The sequence below is a fragment of the Onychostruthus taczanowskii genome, unplaced genomic scaffold (genome assembly GCF_017590055.1).
Source record: "Onychostruthus taczanowskii isolate IOZ18803 unplaced genomic scaffold, ASM1759005v1 scaffold85, whole genome shotgun sequence".
In the NCBI taxonomy this organism is placed as follows: Eukaryota; Metazoa; Chordata; class Aves; order Passeriformes; family Passeridae; genus Onychostruthus; species Onychostruthus taczanowskii.
Genome location: NW_024506443.1, coordinates 1,415,952 through 1,431,472, shown reverse-complemented (window position 1 = coordinate 1,431,472; position 15,521 = coordinate 1,415,952).

The following is a 15,521-nucleotide window of genomic DNA, read 5'->3' as shown; positions in this document are numbered from 1 at the left end:
TAAAAGAAAGAAATAAGACAAAGATATAGCAAAATAGGTTAAGAAAGGCTACTTTTCAAATCCCATAGATGAAAAAGAAGTTAACTGTTATGAATTAGAAGAAGGAATACAGAATGATGAAGACATTGGAACTGACAAAAGAAGTTGAAGATCATAATCACAACATGAGAGATAATGAAGAGATGTGGTAAGTAAAACCCTAAAGGCAACAGTAATAAAATATGAGAGAAGAAATAGACTGACTTCATGGCCAGTTATTAATGAAAAGTTGCTTTCTGTTAGTTCAGGGTAACATAGAGCTAATACAACCTTTCTGTTCATGACCAATTTTTTCAGGAGTTGATAGAACTTGCATTTCTAGAATCAAATTCATTATCTCACAACATGAGGGCTCCACATCATGAAAGATGTATACTCTCCAAGATTTATCCTTCAATTCTCTTGAATGTTTTAGGAAACATATACATAAGATTGTCTAATAAAATTAATTATTTTTTCTCCTAACTACATTATTTAATGTTTGGCAGATAACTTTGTTTCTGTGCATACTAATGTACAGCATAAACTAATGGACTCCTACCCAAAGGTTAGAGCTCTGTCTTGCTGACATAAAATATAAACTGTGTGCCACTGTGGAAATAAGCTCTTAATATACCTCTTCAATTTTTTTTTTTTTTTTTTTTTTTTTTTGTGTGTGTGTGTAGGGGTATTTTTTTTTTGTGGGTTTTTTTTTTTTTTGGTTGTTGTTTTGTTTTTAATTTTCTTATGTTCTCATTATATAATTATATAATATATAATCAGTCTCTATCACTCAATAAATACAGTTCAAAGTGTTCTGAATTTGCAGGAAAATATACATAGAATAATATGATCATAGAATGGCTTGACTTTGAAGAAACCTTGAAGGTTGTCTAATTCCAATCCCCCTGCAATGAGCAGGAGCATCGTCCACTAGTGCACATTGCTCAGAGCCTCATTCAACCTGGTCTTGTCCTCTCCCAGGGTCAGGGAATTCACAACTTCTCTTGGAAACCTATTCCACTGCCTCACCACCCTCATACAAAGAATTTCTTTCTAATGTTGAATTAAAACATACTCTGCTTCAGTTTAAAACCATTGTCCAGTAACTCTATCCCTTTGTAAAAAGCCCTCTCTTTTTTCACTGGAAGGTGCTGTGAGGCCTTGTTAAAGCCTTCTTTCCTCCAGGTTGAACACCCCAAACTCTCTTAGCCCGTCTGCATATGAGAGGTGTTTCAATCCTCTGATCATCCCTGCCTGCCTCCTCTAGACTCTCTCCAACATCTCTGTGTTTTGCTTATGTTGGGAACCCCAGAGCTGATATAAACCAGGTAGGTTGTCACAAGAGCAGAGTAGAGGGAGAGCATAATTTTGCTTAAATTAAAATCAACCCCCAACAGTAAAATATAATTTTTATTACTGTAATTATGAGCTAATTGCATGATAGTCTTGATTTATCTGTTAGGTTTTTGCAGGATTTCAGGATTAATATTTTTTTCTATAACTAGATTTCTCAAGTTCCTTTCATGGGAATCTTCCCAATGCTGGTTTTGGGACTGTATACACCTCTGTTTCTTCTTCCAAATTAAATGTTTATTTGAGACAATTCATTTAAACTGTTTTGATTTTCTTTTTATTCTCGGTTGTTTCAGTTAAAAAACAAACCACACAGTCATAATTAGGATATCTTCTCTGGCAACACTGTTTTCATTTGCGTTCGAGTGTGGTGATGGAGGGTAGATTAATTTAAAATGAAAAAGGCAAACAAGAAAATTGCAGTTTTCCAATGCACAACAGAAGCATGGTGTAATAGATGGGTGAGACAAAGAGAGAATACTTAGGAGAAAGCTTAAGCTATAATCATTATGTTTATAGAAATTTTTTTCTCTGTCAAGGCAGAGCGTAACATTCACTGAAATGAGAAGACCCTGTTTTTAATATAGATGATGTGACTATTTCATCTGCAGTTGTTATTCAAATAATATATATATTTCCCAAAAAAAGGGAAAGAGAAGAATTTTGTCAAAAGAAAAGACTGTTTTGATAATAAAGACTTGCTACTTCAGCGATAATGGCTATGATTAAAGTTCAATATGTTCTAAACAGCCTGGGAAGATCTGGCTTCCTCACATTCATTTAATGTGGTTTGTTTTGTGGTTATTTTTGTTGTTTTGTTGGGGCATGTTTTCATGTTGTGTTAAAAACCCAGAGAGAAGGGGAAAAATTAACTTAGAGAGCAGCTTTTGAATTGGATTAATTTGTCAGCTGTCATAATTTTCTCCTATGTTCATCTCTCCATGTTCTAACAACCAGTCTTTACCTGATTAAAACCAGCATCCCTCCAGCTATATTTTCATTTTGTTTTGTATCCTTCCCCGTGTTTAGGCAAAACAGCTTTTGTTTTACTTTATTTAAATAAGAACCTGATTATGTTCTGAGAGATGTGGAAATTTTTTTTTCTATACTGATTGACCTGTCTGTAAGACAACAACCTAATGATGTGTTATCACTCCTTTAATTCAGAGAAGAACATATTAAAACTATTAGCTTATATACTCAGAGGCATCCATGAGGACTGTTGTCAACTTTTGCAGGAACTCAGTTCTATTTTTACTGAGTATGATGTAATAGACTCAAGTCAGGCACGGGATATGGTGACAATTTTTATTTCTATGAGTACAGACTAAATATTTGGACAGAAGCTATTCTGCTGTAGATGGCAAATGTTGCTCAAGGTAGAGAAAAAAGCTGGATTAATTTGGAGTTCTTGGATTTTTTCTTCATTAATACTTGAAATTCTTGCAGTTATTTTATCTTAACTACTGTAAAGCTACTTCCTTATCAGCCTGACTTAAATACTGTTTTCTAGAGCCACATTGGTTCTATGGTTGGTTGGAATGTCAGAACATCCAGTCAGGCTACATTCTCACTAAATTTTGTTGTGGTTCGTGTTTTATGTTTATTTTACTATGTTGATTGTTAAATAGTATGTTCTGTTATCCCTCATGTTTTCCCCTAGTAGGTATTTCCCTAAGTTGTGCGCCACCTTCCAGCTGTTCCTCAAAGTATCCCTCCCCTTGTTCCAGACCCTTCCTTACCTATCAAGGCAATCCTGCCCCTTCTTCCAGAACATTCCCAGCCAGTCATCATTTAGAGACCTTTCTCCTCCCCCTATCCTGGTTGGTTTCTGTCCTAAACTCCACCCCAAGTATGATCCCATTGGCTGTCCTGTTCTATCCACCCACTGTTTTGTGGTGCTTTATAATCACTTGTACTGAGGTGCTCAGTGGCCTTCTTGGTCTGCTGCCTCCTGCTTTGTTAAAGTTTGGTTGGAATTTCAAGACTGGAGAGTCTCCTCTGCCTTCCTTGCCCAGTCCCTGCCTTGCTGCATTGGAGCACTGCCTCTTGAGTTAGAGCTGCAGTAGCTCTAAGGTTCTGCTTGTGGCTTCATCCCAGCCAGGGCGGTTCCCCACTATCGCCTCTACTCCAGAGCATCAGAGAGCTAGCTCAGGCTCCGTTAGGCAGTGGCAAAATATAACATTCCAAAATCCCCGTGTCTGAAAGGATAAAAAAATAGTGCATATATGTTATTGGATCAACAGATTTTGTGTTCTGCACCAAAGAGCAGCAGTCGTGCAAAACTGCTTGAGAGGGGCCATAAGCTGCCCTGATGATTGATTTGATGTGATGTGATATGATTGTATGATACGATGTGAGATGAGTTCCTTCTCCAAGTGATAGGGGAGCCAGTAAGGAGAGGTGTTATACTGGATTTTGATTCTCACCAACAAAGAGAGGCTGGTGAGCAATGCTGGACCTTGGTTGCAGTAACCGTGAAATCTCAGTGTCCATGTATATTCAAAATCAGCTAGTTTTTGAAACAATATATAATTTTATTTACAATAATTTTGTTTTCTTAGGGACTGATGGCCTAAGTCTTCTATGATTATTGGTCATACTGACAGAGAGAAAATTTAAAGTTACGTGCTAACAACTTTTTTCCCTCTGAAATTTTCCAGAGTGCCACCTGAATGGTACTCTGGAAGTTGTTTTTTATTCTAACTTTATTTTCTATACTGTCTTAAAATTTTCTGCAGCCTGAATTCATGAGGGACAATTCTTTCATTGCGGTTTTGTGAATGTGTGGCAACTTGAAGTACTGTTATTTATAACGTGATTTATTAGGTGTTTGTGTTATCACCTTCAAATAACATCTCTGACCCTATTGCATGACTCCACATTGATCATTTGTCAGCAGAACTGCAGCTGTGTACAGTGTTGTATTTCTTTGTCCTTAATATTGAAACATATTGTGGTTCATAGTTTGCTGCTGAAGTACAGTAATACATAAAAATATATTGGCATACATACTAATTTTAATTTCAAGACATGAAATGGTAATCTCCAGACTGTTGCATCCAAAGTAGTAAGAGAAGTTCTGCTTCTTGCTGCTTGTATTTATGATGATTCATAGATAATTGATACCAAATAAAATATAGAATAAATTAACTTCAGTAGAGTTTGTAATAGTCTCAACTGATGTTGGTTCGTACCACTACTTTGAGAATTCAAAGAAAATGCAGTATCTGGAAGAGGTCAGTGTATATTTTTATACAAATATTTTAAGTCCATGCGTTATCATTTTGACAAAAAAAACCCCAAACAAGACAAAGGTGGTGTGCTAAAACTTCAAAATGACCATATTGCCACTGTTAAAATAGCAAAGTTATTTTCTTTAATAAATAAAATGTGACAAGAAATTTTTTAAGGTGATACTTTATTTTTTACATTTTAAAACAATTTAATTTTCAAACTGTTAGCTCAGCATTTTTTTATAAAGCAAGCCTTTACAAACTTACCCTATGTAACTTTTTCTCCATCCTTAGAATAAATAGTTCTTCAGCTACATCTTTACATTTCCCTGCTACTCATAAAGCAATTTTCTTTTAATCTGTGTTTTGTTTAACAAAATCATGTGAAAATGATGACAAGTTCATGCTACTTTATTCTTATTTACAAGATTGGATTCTAAGCCATGAACCTGTAGGAAAAAAACAAACAAACGAACAAACCAGAATTAAGTTTTTTAGACTTAAAGTTCAGAAGAAATAACCAACACCCATTTAGATTTGAAGTGGAAATGACAGAGAGTGTACTAAAACATCTTTACCCACATTCCTAATGTTGTGATAAACCTGTTCATTTGGGGTACCTTTTTAAACATTTCTGAAATACATCCTAGTTCATATAAATTAATATTTCACTGGTTTTTGCCATTTCAGTAGAAGAAAGCCCCAAATTCTCAATTGAAAATAGTTTTAATTTTAAAATTTTTCATTCATGTTTCTGTAAATTTCATCATTTTGTGTCTCTAATCCATATTACATGGCTCAGTCTCAGGATCTCCAGGATAGGACCAAATGCTGAAACACTTGTAATTTTAATTGAATTAATTAAATTGAAGACAAAGCTTTACATAACATGTAGAAAAGTGTCAAAGCTTTTGTATAAGAACAAACCCTATATCTTTCATAAGACAAAAACAATGCATGAATTGATAGTTTGTGAACAAAAGTTGGAAAAAAAAGTCTACTTTTTGGTCTCAGTTGTGAATATATATGTGTAAATCAGCATAATACTTCAGAATTTCATCAATAATGAAACCTGGGAAATTTTGTCCAAATACTAGTTAAAAGTTTTCATTCCAGTCAGATTCTTCTTCATTACATGCTTACTACCCGATCAAATTCTACACTGAAATTTGAGCCTAAATATTTTAAAAATACAGCTTGGCTGAAAGTCATAATAACTTTTAGAAAACTGATGTATTTGATAGTGTTTAGGAGATTTTCAGATAAAAAAAGCATTTAACTATTATTATGTAGTGAATTGGGAGGATATTATGTAATATCTGTGACTTTTTATCTCACTTGAGAAATGAGTACAGGTCTGAGAAAAATTCCAAATATTGTATATATCAAATACAGTAAGTTTTCAAATTAATGTATGGTTTTTCAAAATTTTTCTTTTTTGTCTGTAAGAACATATAAGTCTGTCTACTTCTTAATTATACAGCGCAATGAACTGAATGTCATATTAGGAGTTTTATATTAGATTACAATATTTTAAAATCTGTTGCAGAATTTGCTTCTCTTAAAGCACATTTCCGGTGTAAACATCAGCTGCATTAGAAGTTCATTAAATCTATCTACTCAATATTCTGCTTCAGTTTATTTAAATGGATCCTGCAATTTCTGAAACTTTCACTTGTTAAATAAATCATGTAATTTAAACAAATAATTTACATCTGTAAATGTGCTACAGTAAAACATTTTGAGTAATTTTCTGGGTATATAAATAATATTTGCTAAGTTCAAGTCAACAAAATGTTGGCTATAGCATGAGATAGAGAAATCTTGTTCTCAGTGGGTAAAGTGTTCTGTGTTAAATCATCTCCATTGCAAGTCACCTGCTTTCCTCATTATTTTTGGTATTTCCTCTCTCTTGCAATACCATATTTGTCTTCTTAGTCTTTCTGCACCTACCACCACACACAAAGATCTGACAACGGCTGAACAGAAGGTTAAAGATTGTAAAGCTACATACTTAATGGCCAAGAGAAAAAAAAAAAAGTTGATTTCAAAACAAAGCATTCTCTCAGTGGTACCGTTAACTTGGATCTATTACATCTACCCAGCTGACAGTTTTAAGAAACTTGCAGCTTGGTAGCTTTTTTGGCATATCTACCCTTTTTGATACATGACTGGACTAGATCCTCTAAAACTTTCTCATGAAGAAATTAAGGACAAAGTGTGCCTTTTCCATGGACAAACAGCCGAATACTTGTTACAATGGAATTTATCTGAAAAGAATTAATTCTTTGTTATAGACTCAGTTTGATTGTTATTAAAATGATTATTAAAAGGAAGTCAAAGAATAATAAACATTGTTATTGTTGAGGCTACCTATATTGAGAAATACTACTTTATAAGAAATTTTTAAAAATATTTTCAGAGAGGTCATATGAAGGGCATGATAGAAACATTTTTTTTCTCCTATTTATGCCGTTGATTGATGATAACAACATTCCCAGTATAAGAATATCTCATTTCTATAACAGGTTTTAGATGGTCTCCAAATAACTTGTCTTTTTTATATAGTGAGATTTGCATGCACATCCACACACAAAGTCCTGGAATTCATAAAATAATTTTACATGCTTTCTGGGAGGTCTTTACATAGGCAATCACCCACAGTGAACGAGTTGAGAGAGCTGATGAATGGTTTCACAGATTTAACACCTGGATATAATTTGTGTCTGGGAATTCAAGACTTTTACATTCATATTGCTAAGTAAAGTAGTTCCATAGTTATTATGAAGAATTCACTTTTGGAATAGGTAAAACAAATTTTTGTAACCAGGCCTGGTGAGTTTAATTAAATATAAATTGTGAAGATACAAGGTATTTCCTCTCCCAAAAACTCTTCTGAATAACGTCTGCTGTGGACACATATCAATGAATTCAGCTGAGTGTTTAAGGAGACAGTAATTTCTGGGGTAAATTCCAGTATCTGATTTTATATATTTCATTTGCCACATAGCAGCCCATAAATAAGATACAGTTTTGTTGATCTGACATTTTCTAATAAAAGTACTTTACAGAACAAAAAGAATTGAAAACCAAACTAATGAAAATTACCTTTTTCCAAGTGTATTTCTTTTCAGATTTCACCTATCCCACATGTATGGACATGTTTTAAGGCACACAGGTTGGTATCCAGTAGTTTTTTTTTTTCCTAGAAGTAAATTATTTGGGTTTTGCTATTACTAAGACTAGTAGTCTCACCCAGCTACAGGACAGAAAGGTCTGTTTTTCATAATGTTACTTTGAACTTTAAATTTAAAATCTTAATTATCTCAACAGCATTTGCATTTTTGTACCAGCTGTTTGTATTCAGCTTATTTTACAGGAAACACTGTTTTCTGTTAAAGTGGGGGTGGAGGGGAAGGGGGAGAGAAAAAAGGCTGATTGTTTCAGTCAAACCTACACTGCTGAAGATTTTTCTTAAGGAAAATCACTTTGCATGTATAATGCATTGGTAGATCTTTTGCTAGTATTTTTGGCATTTATTTCCTAGCATTTCTGCCCTTTTCCTATTTTTATTTTTTAAACAACTTTTATTTTACTTGAAGGGACCAAGTAATACATATGAAGAAAGCTTAACAACAAACAGCAGGTATCTTTCCCTGTTCAACACATGCTGCAGCTAGAACTGGCACATCATAAGCAAAACTGCGCACAGACATATTGAATAGTTCCTGATGAAAGTGATACAACTTACTACATGAAAAAAAATGTTTTGAGGGATGATCTGCTGCAGTGGAGATGATGATCAGGGAGGATGTTCATCTGGATACCCTATCACTTCTACTGGCAGCTGGCTGATGGGGAAGGTTTTCTCTTGCTTTCTCTCTCTCTTATGTGCTCTCTCCCTCTGCATACAGCTACATCTTTTGTTTTGAAAATGCTGAAAAGTAACTTTTAGTGCTGGAATGGATATATGACAATGGTTACCAAACACTTTAATTTGTCTTTTGTGAACTAGTCTTAACATAATTTGTGAAACATTTCTCTTTCATGTCAACAGAATTATAAAATCTGCTGAGCTGGAAGGGACCCATAAGGAATATTACAGCCAACTTCTGGCTCCAAAAGTCACATTATGCATCTGAAAGCATTGTCCAAACATTTCTTGAACTCTTTCATGTTGGTGCTGTGACCACTTGCCTGAGGAACTTGTTTGAATCCAACCTAAACCTTTTCTGATTCAGCTTCACACTGTTCCCCCAGATTCTGTCACCGGTCACCAGGGAGAAGAGATCAGTGCCTGCTCTTCCTCTTCCCCTCATGAGGAAGGTGTAACTGCAGTGAGGTCTTCCCTCAGTGTCCTCCAGGCTGAACAGACCAAGAGACCTCAGCTGCTCCTCATATGGCTTCTCCTCAAGGCCCTTCACCACCTTCATAACCCTCCTCTGGATGCTCTTTAATAGCTTAATTCTTCTTTACACCATAGCCCAGGAGCAAGATGGAGCCATTTCATTTACCTGGCAGTCCAGGCTGGTATGACAGGATTATGTTGACAGAAAGTATATCCCACACATCACAGAAGAATCCAGCCACAAATATTCAATGTCCATTTACCACTATCAGAGCCAGAATCTCATTTATTCCTACAGTAATGTGCTAAGGTTTACTTGACTGGAATATTCTGTATACATCTTCATATCACAGTCTTTCTTCAGAAGTGAAGAAGGTTGGTCCTTTACAGTGCTCAGCAGTACCGTGTGGGCTTGCTACAACCTTCATATTTTATCTAGGAGGACCACTATTTTGGTTGAAGGAGTGGTAGGAAGAAAGGGGCATCTCCCAGGACATGAAAGAATCAAAGAAGTTGAGAGATAATAGTTGCACACAGAACTTCCCAGCCCTACAGCTATCATAAGTCACACCATTTTTAAAAATTCAGTTACAAACAATCATGATTTACTCTCCCAGGAATTATTAGGAATTCTTATATAAAGTAATACTTTAAAAGGCCAGCGATCAGGAAGGAATTATATCAGTCTAAATGTGTGAATAATTATTTTTTGTTTATGACCAAATATTATGACATTTTCTTGCATTCTTCTACTAAGAAATGAGAAGGCTCCTGCACACAGTTTGTTGAGATCAGGTGCACTCGACCATAAAGATGATAACAAGCAGAGTGCTCTCTTCCCATCTCCATGTGAAGTTCTTAATTAGGCTTAGAGAAAAGCAAAAAAAAAAAAAACAAAAATAAAAAACAAAAGGTTGGGAATTTTCACACTATAATAGGAAAAAATGATTTAAAGTAAGCTTGGTACAATTACTGGTATTAAGAAAGATTTCATATTCTTGAGTTTCATTTAGAAACAAAATGCATAATATTAAATAAAACAAAGGATGTCCTTTAGTCTAAAAGAAAGAAAGAAAAATTCAACTACTTTAAGTCAGAAGTTTGTTACTAGCAACCATGAGAAATACAATATTGCAAATCATCACAATTTGCCTGCCTCATTAAAAATAATGATGGAAATTCAAGTGTGAGAATTCAAAGTTTTTTAGCAGTTCAAAATGAATATAACAGATTGAAAACAGGAATTCTAATGTCTTGTTCTATACAAAAGACAAAAGTATGTTAGATAGAAGGGAGTGTTCACTGTCACAGATAATACATCCCTCTAGCTGAGGGGAAAACAAAGACTCTCTATTTTTATAGAGCCATTCAGTAAAAAGAAATCATATAGAGAAGTCAATTCCTGGCTCTAAATATATGTTATTGAAAGAAAATTCTGTCATGAATAGAGTATGTACATTAGTGTGATAATGGAAAAGGGGAAATGGCACCATTTTGCTACAATGAAATTCCTCAGTAATTTTATAAATGTAGGACATTTATGTAAATTTTAAGCAGTGATTCTTTGCAGATTCACAGTATTATGTACAAAATTTTGAACAAGATAATTCTATGTTTCCTTAGCTACAGCGTGTCAGTTGTGGTTAGAGTACAATTAGTACACTATTTCAAATTTGATGCCTGTAATTTAATTTGCTTTCATTAGCAAAAAAAAACAAAAAAAAAAAACCAAACAAACAACCTCCAAAACAAACTCAAGCCAAACCCAAAGCAAAATAGCAGAAGCAAATAAAAACCCCACTCTCCCCAAGCCCAGGCTTCTTTCCAGGAAGCTGTGACAGATGAGACCTATCATTAAATAGGCTATTAGTAACCTGGGGAAAAAACAACAAATCAAACAATCAAACAATCAAACAAACCAGCATATTTTGTTTTCCTTTTAAGGGAAGATGAGCAAGCAAGGACAATGTCGAGCACATAAATTGTTTCAACATTTTAGTCCTATGCTTAATTTAATCTTTTGTCACTGCATTTGCACAAATGTTAGTCCACCAAAGATGTATTTTTCTCCACATTGACATATGTTTATTTCACTCTTTCCGACTCTTTCCAGCTGTATAGCTACCATAAAGTGTTATAAAATCTTAAAGAGAGGTTGTAAAATTGATTATACTTTAAGAGATAGTTTCATCTAAATACATGTAGTCATCTTTAGTGAGATTTCCTTAAGTTTTGTGTTGTTATTAGGATGCCTCTGACTTATATTTTGGGTGTAGAGCCATATGGCCATAGGATAAGTCAACTGGGAAACTATCACATGAAGTTTTTAGTCCATTTTGTGCAAAGAGAAATGACAAATTCAGGGCTTCTTAGTCTGATCTGCTCAACTCTTCTCATGCTACATCTAGTCAGGTCTTAAAAATCACCATTGCTTTAGAGTCTTTTATTACAATTTACTCCACCATTTTGCTATCCCATTGGGAATTTTCATTGTATCTAGACTGAATGTTTTATTTTCCAACATATATCCATTGTCTCTTGTCCTTTCACCACACACAGGTATGAAGAGCCTGGGTTCACTTCCTTGCAGGAACTGGGGATCTGATGTTCAGTTCTATCCTACAGCCATCTCCTCTCCAGGCTGAACAATCTTGGATCCCTCATGCTCTTCGACAAGGCAAGTGATAATCAGTGCCCATGAAACCCAACCACCCAGTTACCTGTTTTATTCCTCTTATTCTCTACTCATCCAGAACATAATTAGCATCTCAATTTGGATAATGTTCTAATGTGGGTAAAAAAAAAAATCAGATCTGCCTGAAATGCTAGATGAATTTGTTTAAGATTATTTCAGATTTTTTTTTAAATAAATGTTCTATATTGGTCATTCCACCAGAGGTTTTATATTGCTACTTTTAAGAACTGAGTTCATATGATTGTGAAGGAACTGTCAGGGTAAAAATGAAATGCAAATGCATACATCTACATAGGGCAAAGGATGACCTGTTGAATTACTTAGCTCTTTATGCATTAAGAGGTGATGTTGATGAGGAATAGATTACTAAACCACACATTTATTTCACTGCCTTTCCTCCTTCTCAAGAAAATAGGAAAATGGGAAAAAAACTGTATGATAATATCAAACAAATCTCAAATTTACACAAAAGTCTAAATTTTGACTTATTCTTGAGAAGAAAGAGCATTTATCAATATGCTTTAATCTTGTTTAGATGTTAAAGAGTGATATCTTGCCAAAATTCTCTTTTATGAGGTTAATTTTTGTTAAGTTCCCCAACTACTAAACCCAAGATTATTCTCAATTTTAATGAACAATTAACTAAAAATATGGTAGAAGAAATACACATGGAGGAAACCGGCTTTCCACTAAACAGTGATAATACCATAGTTCTAGCTATTCTCTGTCATGATTATAACAGAAGCTAAAATTTTAAACTTTCTATGATGAAAGAAAAAAATTCTCTCTAAAGGTTCTCTCTTTGAAGAAGTAAAGAAGGATAGAAAACCTCAATTTTTTAATAAATGTTTCTGTTCATGTTTATGATTTTTGTGTCTGAGATTTTACTTAAATATCAAATGTAAGAAAATACATCTATTCTGAACCCCACAGAGTTATCATAACAAAAAAAAAAAAAAATCACTACACAAAATCACTACTAACGACAGAACAACCAATTTTTAAAATTAAGTAGACTGTAAAATTATGCACTGTGAATTACATGCACACAATAACTATTATAATTTATTTATTAGTGAAAGCTGTTGTCTCATCAGAAACATCACCTTAAACTTCTATTTTGCCAAAGTGTGTCAATGTCTGCTGAAGCCCCAAAGAAGAATAGATATTGCCAGGACCAAAAAGACTGAAACATGTTGAAGTGTTTCCAAGTGTTTGATGTACTATATGATTTTTTGCTGCCCTCCACCAACTTATTCTATGTGCATTAAACACAAATTGCTTTCCTGTCGTAAAACAGTAATTTCTGTACTGTGCAATGATGCTCTTAAAATACGCATAACACCAAACAAATGATGGAACACCAAATGTCTGATCTACTGAGCTAGAAAACTTGTTTAAAAGATGGAATAAAATATGAAAACAGCTGAGGTTCACTTTTATGTCATGAAAAATCACTGAATCTTTAAAGTTTTTGATTACTCTGGAAGTTATTCTTTACTCTGCATTGAAACCAGACCCCTTAGTTTGCAGTTCTTTCTCTCTCTCTCCCTAATGGAGCAGCATTTCTATAATAAGAAATTAGATCACCAAAGCTAAGGTTTGCATATTTAGGGATTTCCTTTAAAAATGCCTCAACCTGGCAACATTTACCTTGTTAGATCTAACAAATGCACAGACAAAAGCTCTGATTCCAGTCATAGAATTGTTGTTGGAATGACTTGCAGTTTTATGTAAGGAAAATATTAAAGAATAAATCCTGTCAGGCCTTTTTCCTGAAATAAAAAGTAATGCTTTCTATATCTGCTGCAATCACAGAATAAACAGCAACTAATCCTGATGTCTAATTCTGAACAAAATGATCCTTCTCCAGTTAATCTGGCATCTGATGAGTCACTTTTTGTTTTCTGATTGTTAGACAGACAAATCTCCTACAAGAAGGAAATGTTTCTCACACCAAGGTGAAAAATATTGACATTTCAAACCTACTTAGGATGTATATTGTCAGTTATCATGAATCAGCTTCTGTTCTCAGTAGATACCTGTTCGCTCTTAAGGACTGTTCTTGTGACAGAAATGGCTTTATCATTAATTAAAGCTGGGGTATATCACAAAATTAAACTAATATGCTGACATTAGTTTTACTGGCTGTAAACTAGTGCATTGTCAACTAAGAAAGAATTTCTAATTTCTTGATACCAGGGCTTAATGTCAATGTTAGCCATTTTAGCCTAGGAGACATAATATTTTATAAACAACAACAAAAAAAAAAAAGGCTAAAATAACATTAATTTGTTCAAAACAATGTGTTCAAAATGAATTCTAACTGCATGATTCAAGAGGGCATCTACTGATCACAATTGTCCAGAAACTGTAATTTAGCTTGGAATGAAAGAACTGAGCAGAGATACATTAACTGATTATCATCTATATCTTGAAATCCCCTAAAATGTTCTTAGATCCAACATAGCACCATTAAGGTCAATAAGAAAGAGCCTGAGCAACAACCTAACCAAAAGGAACCAGAGATGTGAATCTGGATGTCTCCCAGGAATGCCAGCTAAATCTTTACTTTGCACAGAATGGCTGCAAAGTAAATGCAGCCATTCTGTGCAAAGTAAATGCCCTACCCCAAATTCACAGTATCTAGCATCAGGTGCATAACACAGCATTTAAAATACAAATTACCTTTTCACACACTGAGTACTCAGGTAAATGTCTGAAAGGTGAAGAAGGAAATGTGGGTTTCCTCTCTTGTGTGTGTTTTGTTTCTCTGCTGTCATCTTCCTCTTCTTTCTTCTTAATTTGGGTTTAATAACCCTCCAGCTCAGCTAATGAGAGTATTCTCTGACACACTGCTGAGAACTGCTGAGGAGGGAAGCAGCTAAAAGCAATGATTTACACAGCTTGATGCTTCTAAAATTTCACTTGGTCTTTGCTAAGCTCATTGGAGTGAGACTGTGTGTGTGTGTGACTGTGGGCATCTCTGTGTGTATGTACTTCCCTAACAAAAAAATTGCCAGTTAAATGTCATAACTAGAAAGAACTACTACAGTTTAAGCTTTGTAGATTTTTTTTCTTTTTATCAGCTTTTCTTCTTTTTTCTTTTGGAAAACTGGACTGCAATTTACAGTAACAACAATGGCTCCAAGCTACTCCACATTATCTTGCCCGCCTTTTTTTTCTTTTTTTTTTTTAATGCAGGTTTTTTTGCATTCTTGATACATTTTAAAATAAAACCAGGCAATAGATCATACTTTATTTTGAAAGATAATTAGAGTACATAACTGAAAGAAAAAAAAATACTATTAATATTTAAACGAGATTTAACATTGGCTGTTGTTTCCTCATGCCTGCTTTCTTCTCTTTCTTATATTTCTGATAGCAGTTTTTAAAGTATTTACTTATGGAAACAGGTGAAGCAGAAGCACAAATCTTTGCCAAAACCATTAATATATAAAAAATTAATTTTGTTCAGTAAAATAACAGTTCATAATACACTTTCATGTTCTGTGATGGTTTTCAGATGCTCAATTAATCTTGGTATAAAGCTGTACTAAGACTATGAGTAGGATTCATGTCATCAATTGGACATCTTACCATAGGTATTTCCTTGAATATCGAGATGATTTTTTTTTTTCTTTTGGCATTTTTCCAGGTTTAACAAAATGTCTCTGCATTAAAATAATCAGGTGAAAGGAAGAATGAGGTTTGTTGGGTTTGGTATTTTGTTTTAGTTTTTGGGGTTTTTTTTGTGTAATGATCACATGAGAAGTGAACTTTAGGCTTTTGTAGATAGAAAGCTTCTTTGAAGTCTCTCAGTTCACCATCTGTAAAGGAAGATAATGGTTTTTTTACCTCACATAAA